The sequence below is a fragment of the Mesoplodon bidens genome (genome assembly GCF_964165515.1).
Source record: "Mesoplodon bidens genome assembly, chromosome: 1".
NCBI lineage: Eukaryota > Metazoa > Chordata > Mammalia > Artiodactyla > Ziphiidae > Mesoplodon > Mesoplodon bidens.
Window position 1 is genome coordinate 89,940,765 of NC_138176.1, and position 11,006 is coordinate 89,951,770.

Here is an 11,006-nt window from a genome sequence, read left to right on the forward strand (position 1 = left end):
TTAATCAACTTGTCATTCTATCTCTAAATTCTTTTACTCTAAAAATGTTAAAAGCAACTTAATTTTATCTTCTTTAGTCATTGGTGGTTGAAGGAAGTTCCCTCAAACAGGAAAGTGAAGTAGAATTTTGACTTAGTATCAGTCTTCCCTTAGTTTTAGTTAATTATTAAAAAATTAACCGGTATGTGTTAAAATATACATCAATGTGAACGTTTTTCAAAAATAACTTCACACGAAGTAACTGACATCAGCAATATCTTCTCAAGATATTGAGAAATATTTCTTATTTAACATAACCTTTGTAATGTTAACAAGTATTATAATACATGGTAGTTTAATTTGGCTAACTTCCAATTGAAGTGAATAAAGAATATTTTATTTTTTACTTGTATTTGTTTGTATACATTCATTATTTGCTTCCAGAATAATTTAAAAATGTTACATAAGTAAGTACCTGGCATTCAGTCTATAATCTGTAATTGATAAGATAAAAGCAAGACTTTCAGATAGGTACACAGGTTACATAAAGGAAATTCTCACACAGTTCCTGAATTCAAGAGGAACAAGGTGCTGGTTATTTGATAACAAGAGTAAGAGGTTGGAGAGAAGAACATATTTTAATCAAGGTATGTTCTCAGGCCAAGGCAGAAATGATTATTGAAAAGTTCATGTGGGGAGGTTACATTAGAACTAAAGTCCACAAATTATACACTGAAAAGAAATGAAACATCACAGTTGAAGCCTCACAGTAGAACTAAACCCAACCATAGGTGATAATTTTAAGGTAGAATCTTTCTCTTTTTTTGATACAAAAAGATTGAAGTAGAAAAGGGTTTAATACACCATTGTTGCCTTGGGAGATGGACAGGGCCGTGTTCAAGGATTAGAGAGTGGCTGCAAGAAGCTGAGAGTGACTCCTGGCCAACTGCCAACAAAGAAATGGGGATCTTAGTCCTATAAGTGCAAGGAACTGCATTCTGCCAATAACAAGGAGGCTGGAGGAGAACTTTGAATTCCAGATGAAAACACAGCCACTCGACGTCTTGAGTTTAGCCTTCAATTCCTGGAACCAACTTGAGCCTGCCTGGACTTCTCATGTACAGAAATTGTGAGGTGATAAGTGTATGCTCTTTTAAGCTCCTAAGTTTGTGATCATTTATTTTGGAGCAATAGAAAACTAATACAGATTTTGGTACCAAGGGTGCCACCATAACAAATGCCCAAAAGTGTGGAAGGGATTTTGAAAGCAGGCAGTGAACTGAGGCTGTTAGAATTGCGAGGAGCATGATAGAAAAAGCCTGGACTGCTTGAAAAGACTGTTAGTAGAAATATGGACACTAAAAACGCTGCTGGTGAGCGCTCAGCAGAGAATGAGGTACGCGTTACTGGAAACTGGAGGAAAGGAGATCCTTGTTATATAGTAGTGGGGAGTTTAGGAAAATTGTTTCCTGCAGTTATATAGAAAGCAGAACTCATAAATAATAAACTTGGATATTGAATTGAGATTGTTAAGCAAAAAGGAACCAAGACATGCTGATTTAGGACATTCTAAGCCTATAGAGATGGCAAAAGATGCTAAAATTAAGAGGTTACTCCTGAAAGTGTGTACAGAGTAAAAACTGTAGGTGTGGCTATACAACATTTTGCTGCAACCCTGAAAAGATCTAAAGTTCAGGGTGTTCAATCACCTGAGGTTAAAGGTGTGCTTCATAGATCTCAGTTAAACCAGAAGACCTCTAAGAAGCTTATTGGCAGTGTCCTTCAGCAATCTCAGCTGAAGCCAAAAATAGAAAAGAATTATCTCAGGAAAAAAATCTGTGGATGAGCCTTTTGTCTAATGGAGTGATCCCCCAGAAACCCACATAAAGCCACGGGGTACTTGGAAATATTTTATCAGCAGGAGCACTGCCAACTGAGACTGTAAGGGACAGAAAGAGTGTGAAATAAAAGGAGACTCAGCAGCCCAAATTCTCCTGGCAGGAAGCAGGGTTACTACTCAGCTCCAAATAGGATCTATCTTTCATGATAAAGGAAGGATGACTCACAGCTAAGATCTCAGAAGGCAGGGAGGAAAGCCAGTGAGGATATTCCTGGGCCTTGAAACCTAATGGAGCCTACCAAGCAAGACTGATTCCATTTTCCCTAATTGGGGGGCAGAATGTTTATAACTGTATTAGTTTTCTATAGCCATGGAACAAATTACCTCTAATGTAGTCACCTAAAAAACTCAAATCTACTGTCTCCCAGTTCTCTAGGTCAGAAGTTTGGTATGGCTCTTCTGGTCTTGCTTCTTAGAGTCTCACAAAGACAAAATCAAGATGTCAGCCAGGCTTACTCATGTAGAGCTCTGAGGAAGAATCTACTTTCAAGCTCCTTCAGATGGTGGGCTGACTTCAGTTCCTTGCAGGCCCTCATTTTCTTGCTAGCTGTCAGCTGGGGCCCTGTCTATCTCCTAAAGACCACCCACATTCCTTTGTCTATGACCGACTCTTGCTTCAGAGCCAGCAAAGCCACACCACATCCTCCATGTGCTTTGAATCTCTGTGGCTGCCTCTCCTTGATTGCAAACTTTGTCCTGTTATTTGAGTGTATGAGGCCATTTTAATTGTAAGCAATCAGAAGCTCTCAATGCCTCAATGATACATGTAAAATCTGTCCCCTCAGTTGAAGTCTGGAGCACAAGCCAATATCTCTGCAGGAACCACCCTTTGATTTGTGTGTCCTTTCCCACAGACACACCTTCTTTACTTTACTGAATGTAATCTGAAGAGAATTGATGAAATAAAATGGCATAGTTAAGTTGTAGTCTCTTTTATTGGCCACTCAGATAAAATTGTTGGATTCTCTGAGAGAGCAAGGCCTATCAGAAGAGTAAACTAGAAACCCAGAGAGCAGGTTTCTACTTCTAATCTTGGACAAATCAAATTAGTTATTGGATTCATTTTACATCATAGGATTCTTTTTTCATAATAAAAGCCTTAGAAAAAATTATTACTAAATAAAGGCAAAGCAATGTATTATTACTAATTATTATTTCTGTAACACTGCTGCTGTAGCCTTTTTTGATATAAAAGTCATTTCCACATTTTTTAAAGATCTCTTTCATGATGACCCCACTGGTATTCTCTGTCTCACCTGTTATGTACTGAATATACACTACCTGAAATTCCCTTGACAGGCCGTTTGTTCTCATGCCTCCTGACCTTTTTACTCTGCCCTAACCTACAATATCATCTTTTTTTCATCTGCACTTTTCAGCCTTTGGATATCAGATCACTAAATCTCTGACACTTCACTTAATATTAGGTGCCCTTCTTTGTGCCTTTTTTTTTTTTTTTTTTTTTTTTGCGGTACGTGGGCCTCTCACAGTTGGGGCCCCTCCCATTGCGGAGCACAGGCTCCGGACGCGCAGGCTCAGCAGTCATGGCTCACGGGCCCAGCCGCTCTGCAGCATGTGGGATCTTCCCGGACCGGGGCATGAACCTGTGTCCCCTGCATTGGCAGGCGGACTCTCAACCCCTGCGCCACCTGGGAAGCCCCTCTGTGCTTTTTATAGACTAACTGTGTCTCCTCCCCTCCCCAAATACATATGCTGAAGTTTTCATCCCCAATGTGACTTTATTTGAAAATAGGGCCTTTAAGGAGGTAATTAAGGTTAAATGAGGTCATACAGGTGAAGCCTTAATCTGGTAAGACTAGTGTCCTTATAAGAGGAGGAGACACCAGGGATGTCTAAGAACAGAAGAAAGGCCATGTGAAAACACAGCAAGAAGGCAGCCATCTGTCAGCAAGGCAAGGAGGGAGATGTCACTAGGAACCAACCGTGCCTGCCAGCACCTTGATCTTGGACTTCCAGCCTCCACAATGGTGAGCAAATATATTAATGTTGTTTAAGCCCTATTCTGTGGTAATCCATTACAGTAGCCCTAGCAGACTGCTACAGACTATGTAGCTTCCTGTGCATAACTTATCAGTTTTTTTTTCCAGTAGCAAAACCAAAACTAAACAACAGCAACAATATCCACTTGTAAGCCCAACTAGGTGGAATTTTTGACTTGTGTCCTTAATTTCAAACTTCTGGAAACGTTAGGACAGATTCAATGTTTCCAGTTTCTTACCTTCCATTTTCTCTGAAACTTCTAGTCATCTAGCTTTGACTTTCACAACCCTGCCCAAATTGTTTCTGGCTATGTCATTAGTGACCTTCTACTGAGCCGCTCCCCACTCTTCATTTAATCAATCCTGCTGTGTCAGGACAACACAGTTGAACATTCCCTTATTTCTAAGTTAAGGCTCTGTTGTTTTTTCTCATAAACCTTTGGCTGTCTCTTCTAGTCTTCTTTTGCTTGTTTATTTTCATTTGTGTTTCCTTTAAATATGGACATTCCCCAGGGTTCTATTCATTGTCCTCTTCTCTCTTTACATATTCCCATTCAAACCTTCAACTTCTGCTATTGTCTGTATGTAAAGGATTCCCCCAACAGATATGCACAGTCCATCTCTCTTCTCTGAGCATGCTCTCTACTGCACATTTCCACTTGGATTTCACACAGGATTTCAAATTCAATATGTTCAAAATGGAATGCCAATCATAATTTTTTTTTTGGCTGTGATGCACAGCTTATGGGATTTTAGTTCCTCCACCAGGGATTGAAACATCCCCTAACTCCCCCACCCACCCTCAGAAGCACAGAGTCCTAAGCACTGGACTGCCAGGGAATTCTCCAATCATAATTTTTAAAAAGAGGAAATTGTGCACTGAGAAAATAGAAGGGAGATAATGTAGATCTCACAGTAAATATTTTTCCAGTACAACTTTGTTAGAGATAAAAAAAAAGCTAAAGCAAAAGACAACAAAGCTCTCAAGTCTGCAGTTCTGAGGGAGAATTGGGAAGGTCAGATGACTGTCAGTTAAGGTGATCTCTAGATTTTCTTATGCTGTTGTTATCAGGGGCAGAACTAAAACTGAAACGTTTTATTATGGAGACAGGTCAGAGAAGACACCCTTGAGTGTTTTCAAGTAAACTGTAATGTAAGTTGTTTAGATCAGTCACTTACATGTATTTTTTTCCTCCAAATCATTTGTGTCAGTTCTTGGGATTTTTTTTTTGTCTCAGGATACCTTCACACTTTTAATAATTTCTGAAGCAGCTAAAGAACTGTGTTTATGTAGATTATATCTACAGATATTTACTATATAAGAAATTAAAATGGAATATGTAAATATACTATGTTTAAATAACTACCATAAACCCATTACATTGAAATATAAATAATTTTATAAAAATAAGTATAATTTCCAAAAAATTTTGTGGTAGAGGTCAATGTTTTACATTTTGCAAATTTCTTTAATGTTTGGCTTAATAAAAGTGACTGGATTCTCCTATCTGCCTGTGCATGCACTCTATTGTGATATGCTATTTTGGTCGAAGTACGTAAAAATAATCCTGCCTCCCACAAATAAGTAGTGGGAAAAGAGAAAGTATTTTAATAGTCTTTTCAGATGTTTAATATTCTCTTTTATACAATACCAAAACTCATCAAGTGGTGACAACTTAAAGCTTTAGTTTCAATATGGAATCTGAATCCATATCAGTGAACTTTTCATACTCTGTTATAATAAATTTAATTGATGTCTTAGTCTGTTTGGTATGCTATAACTATAGCATAGAAGACCAGAGATTGGGTGGCTTAGAAACAACAGAAATTTACTTGTCATAGCTCTGGAGTATGGGAAGTCCAAGATCAAAGCACCTGCAGATTTGGTGTCTGGTGAGAGCCTACTCCCTGGTTCACAGACAGCAATCTTTTCTCTGTGTCCTTATATGTCATAAGGGGCAAAGGAGCTCTCTGGGATCTCTTTTATAAGGGCTAATAATCCATAGAGTTGACCTAATCATCTCCCAAAGCCCTCACTTGCACACACCATCACACTGGGGATTAGGTTTCAACATATCAATTTTGGGGACACAAACATTCAGTCTATAGCAACTGGTCTATCTTGAACTTTGAATTGATCTTTTATTCATATGTGATATTATAACATCAACTAGTGGTCCAAAATTCTAATTTCGGTTTGAAAGCTTAAATTTTGTCCTTGGCAATAAATACGGTCACCTAGTTTCCTTAAAGCAACAGGCTCACTTCATTCATTTTTGAAAAAAAATATCTGCCAGATATCCAAACCTAAATAACCCTAGTTTGTCTGTCAGTTGTTCTTTCAATTAAAAATGGTATTCCATGAAAAAGAGTGGCCAGTTCAACTTGCAACTCATACCACCCACAAGTGTTTTTCATTGAGTTAACCATCATAATTTGGTATGTGGTAGAATGTGTACCCACCCATGAGATTTAATGAAAAATAATATTTTTTACTGCTCAATCACAGATATTCTTAGGTGAAACAGGCTGTTTTTTCCTTTCTTTTCTTCTTCTTTTTAAACTATGAGTTGTGGCCGTGAAAATTCAATGATTATTAGAACCGTTTGGTGCCATTGCCTTTGAATCACATTAAGGTGCCAACAGTTTACTCACAATTACTTTTGGACCTACCAGTGCAAATGTCAACAAAGTGAAAAAGTCAAGAGATTCTTGGTATTTCTATGAAAGTAATTTTAACCAAGACAATCCCCTGCAAAGGTCTTAGGGACCCTTAGCAGTCCAAAGACCATATTTGAGAATGGCTGAACTATACCACTCTTGTGTCTTCAGAGATTAGAGGATACTAGAAGATAGGTATAGAGATTGTATTCATTATATTTTTCTGCAAACTGGCTCCTCTGCCCATAATCCCTGTCTTATTTCGTGGTACCATTGATCAATTAAGGTCCTGGCAGGGAAAAGGATGACATAGCAAACTGGGTGATCTAAAGATCATAATAGAGTGGTTAACCAGAAATGTGTAGGCAAGATTTATGGGAACAAGGAAAGGACAGTGTAGTACCCTGAGGTTAACAATGGCGGAAAGTGTTATCTCCCTGGGCCGGAAGGGACAGGTAGAGAGAGTAGTTACTGGAAACTGGAGGGAGCAGCGTAGGAAGATGGATGCCTCAAGCTGGCTTTTAGTTAGAGGGCAGAGCCAGCCTATGGTGAACCCGGAGGAAAAGAGCTGGAAGAATATCCTGACCTCCCATTCCTCCCCTCTCCCATCTCCTTTCCCTCCCTCCTACTTGCCTAACTCAGTATGAAACTGGAGGGCAAGGGTGGAGTCCAGACAGATTATCAACGGATGTGTCTTTTGTTCTAGTAATTTCTTTTATCCATATAGCTTATTCTCCATTCAAAGTAGACAGTGAGTGTCCATTGCCTCAAAGGAGGAATGATTCCACCAAAAATGAGAAAAAAAGTTGTTTTCATTTCTGAAGCAAAAGCTTTTGATGTATATAATATCTTAGGTATCAAAGCTTCCAAAACTAACCCTTGAAAGATGCAGATCATAAATATTATGCTGATAAATCATAGACTTTGAAAACTGTATGATCATCTAAAAGCAAAATTTTCCCATTCTAGAGGAAAGAAATATTCCATGGGCTGGGGAGAAATGGGGGAGTCAGAATGGAGGTGGGGAGAATGAGTTGCTGGGTGCATCCTGAGAGTGGACCCTGAGCCCTATCTTTTTGGCCTCATTTCATAGGAAAATACAATGGAAAGCCTAGAGGGCTTGAGGAAGATGGAGCATGAGAGCAGAGAGAACGTGTGCTTGGCTGCCAGAGTGGAGCTCTGAGGGGTGAGAACAGAAATGCCTAAGACAGACTCCAGAGTTTGCTTGTACCCAGGGTGGTGTAAGGAAAAACCAGTTGTTTGTTATATGCTTTGTAAGGGCTCATAAATACCTTAGAGATCTGTTCTTCTGGATTAGGGTTTAAGTAAGATTAAAGAAGAAGAAGCAGAAACATGCATGGACCGATAACTAGGCAGCCAATGAGAATATGAACATGTTAGCAGAGACAAGTATGAATAGAGGATGACAACTATTCATCAGAGCGTCCTTTTTCTATTCCTGCACTGTATCTGGGCCCTGAGAAATCCCTTAGAACATAGATATAATTCTAAGGATTAGTAGGAGGGTGGACTCTGAATTGACCAAGAAGACTCTGAAATGACTGAGGGAACTCAAAAGGTTTCCTGAGGCTATCTTAAATTCACTGAGATTCTGAGATTAAACTTCTGTTATCCAGCAGAATGGGAGTAAAAATAGAAATAGGTTGAATTCCAGAAAAAACAAAATCACATTTCATGTACCCTGAATTTGAAGACTAAGATTTTTTCCATGATGAACTTCTAGTATAGGTTTTATAACACTTTATTTCATTTATTTGTTTTCAAGTCTGTCTTCCCCACCTATAATATAAACATTTGAAAGGCAGGAAATCAGTTTTATTTATTTATTACCAGTACCTGCACAATACTTGCCCACAATGGTTCTTAAATGTGTGTGGACTTAATACAAGATCTTTAATCTTTGATTCTTTCATGAATAAAAGGAGCTATTTCAGAGTGGTCACTGTAATGGTTTAAAAATATAATGTTTATCTCCTTCATTCATTTCTCTCCCTTTTTGACTGTACTGCTAACATGAAGAAAAGGAAAGTGAAAGAATAAGAAGAAGCAGTTATGGGTTTTTTTTGTTTGTTTGTTTTTGACTGCACTGTGTAGCTTGTAGGATCTTAGTTTCCCTACCAGAGACTGAACCTGGTCCCTAAGACAGTGAAAGTGCGGAGTCCTAGCCACTGGACCGCCAGGGAATTCCCACAGTTATGTTTTAACGATAAAAAAATTAGATTCTAATCTTCAGTATTCATATATACATATTGAAAGTAGAGAGTGACTCACTGGCTCCTTTTTTGAGGAGTGCTACTAGCCTTTGAGAGTTAATTAATAGGTACATAAATTAATTCCACATAAAAAGGAAAAAAGAAAATGACAAATATAGTTAGATCACTTCATGCTATAAGAGTGAGTGAGCAGAAAAGCCTAAAGGAGCTTGCTCTCACTTTTATTATTTATATAGCTTCACATTTTTAATAAGTATAAAAAAAGTCAAATGCCAAATAGTACAAGACAGGGAAGAGTGATCACATATATGCACTTGCTTATGAAATTTCCCTACAGCAATTTCTTTATCATTTATGTGGGCTTGGGGTAAGAGACATTAATTAGTTATAATGTATAGGCATTTAATAATGTGTGTGTGTGTGCTTGCATGCACGTACATGCCCATATATATATGCACATAAATATCAAACCTCTTAAACTTTAAATTAAAAACTGTGAATTTATAAAATCTGAAATCAATCAGCCATCCGACAACTTTAACTGTCTACTCACAATTCTGTTAAGCTTTATGGGAGAATACAATATTAATTGAAAACACTGCTTGACTTGAAGTAGTTTATCTGGTAAATGGAAAAACAAAATGTACTAATAAAATAACAAAAGAAAATCTCTAAAATATAACATGAAATAAAGTCACCTCCACATTTAAGACTCTATTCTATGATTTACAAGTTGAAATCAAACAAAATGCTTTACCACCAGTTGCATACAATTTAACTTTATAAGTTCAATATGATCATAGCAGTTTATTAACAATAAACAGTTGATTATGTTAATTTCCTAAAAGTTTCAATGTATACGATGAGGAATGTTTTTACTTAAATAAATTCATTTATCTTCCATAGTATTTAATATAGTTATGGTTTGATGTTTCTATATTGCTTTTACAGACATAATATTTACATAAGTCAAGTCATTTTGAATTAGATATATGCACTGCTAACAACTGACGTCTAATGGGAAAAAATTATGTTTGTACTAGACACCTCAATGACACTCAGAACTTGTAATGATCAGATAGCATGAGGTGGCCACATTTTCCATCATGAGACACCCATCTCCCCACATGATCTTAGTTGATGGGGCCAAGTATTAGCAGCTAACCCAAGTCAGGAAATTTAGAGATTAGCTAGGAAGCCTAAAAGGCAAATAAGCCTGAAAAGCTGTGCAAAAACTGGGATGATGTGGGCCAATAACACTGTATATTCTAGATCAGATAGTAAGATCTACAGAGAAAATCAGGTAGATAACAACAGAAACTAGAAATGAAAGAATTCAGGGAGCCTGGGAATTCAAATAAGGATAGTAAGACATGATGTTAACGCAGATGTATAAGAATGCAGAAATTATCAGTAAGTATAAAGTATAAAGTAAAGAGAACTATAATATTAGTTTGTAGTAGAAACAAAACCGACTCAAAAAGGAGGAATGGGAAAGAAGGTAGGGGTCTCATATTCATCTCCTATCTCTAAAGGGAAGAGCCATAAGTTCTTGCTTCTGAGGTCCCTATTGCTACATTGAATCTAGTTCCAATCCCCACATGTCCTAATTCTATTCTGGATCCTTCTCATATATTTCAGTGTAAGCCTCATCTCTCTTACTGAGCCTTATATTAGACCTCTATTCCTGGAGCATGTTTAAATGAGTTTGTTCATTGCAACCAAAAGAGTCTGACCAAACATTCAACAATGACACCTACTATGTTCTAGGTTCTTGAGATGTAAAGATACCTCTGCACGAACAGGATTCAGTCACCTGAAGTAGAACAAACATAAATAGGTGATTCAAAATATTTCGGAAAGACAGAATCATTATTTTTACAATGGAGATCATATATTACTGATTTTTATCACCCTGCAAGTCTGTAAATCCAGGCTTAAACTCTTTCTTGACTTTTTGTTTTTTGTTTGCAAAAGACTGCTAGACAACATCATTTGAATGCTTCAGGGCATTCATCCTTGGCCTTTCACTGTTTTCTCCTAAAACAAAAGTCTTTCTCAATGTTAGTTAATGTCACTATGATATATCCAGTAATGTTGGTTTGATACCTTAGTGTCATCATTTATTTCAGTTCTGCCAACTCCAACAATCAGACCTTTTGTCTTCTTTTGTTTGTAATAGCTAATCCTTTTTTAGTTAAGCCCTGATAACAATTTAAAAGCCTCCCTGCT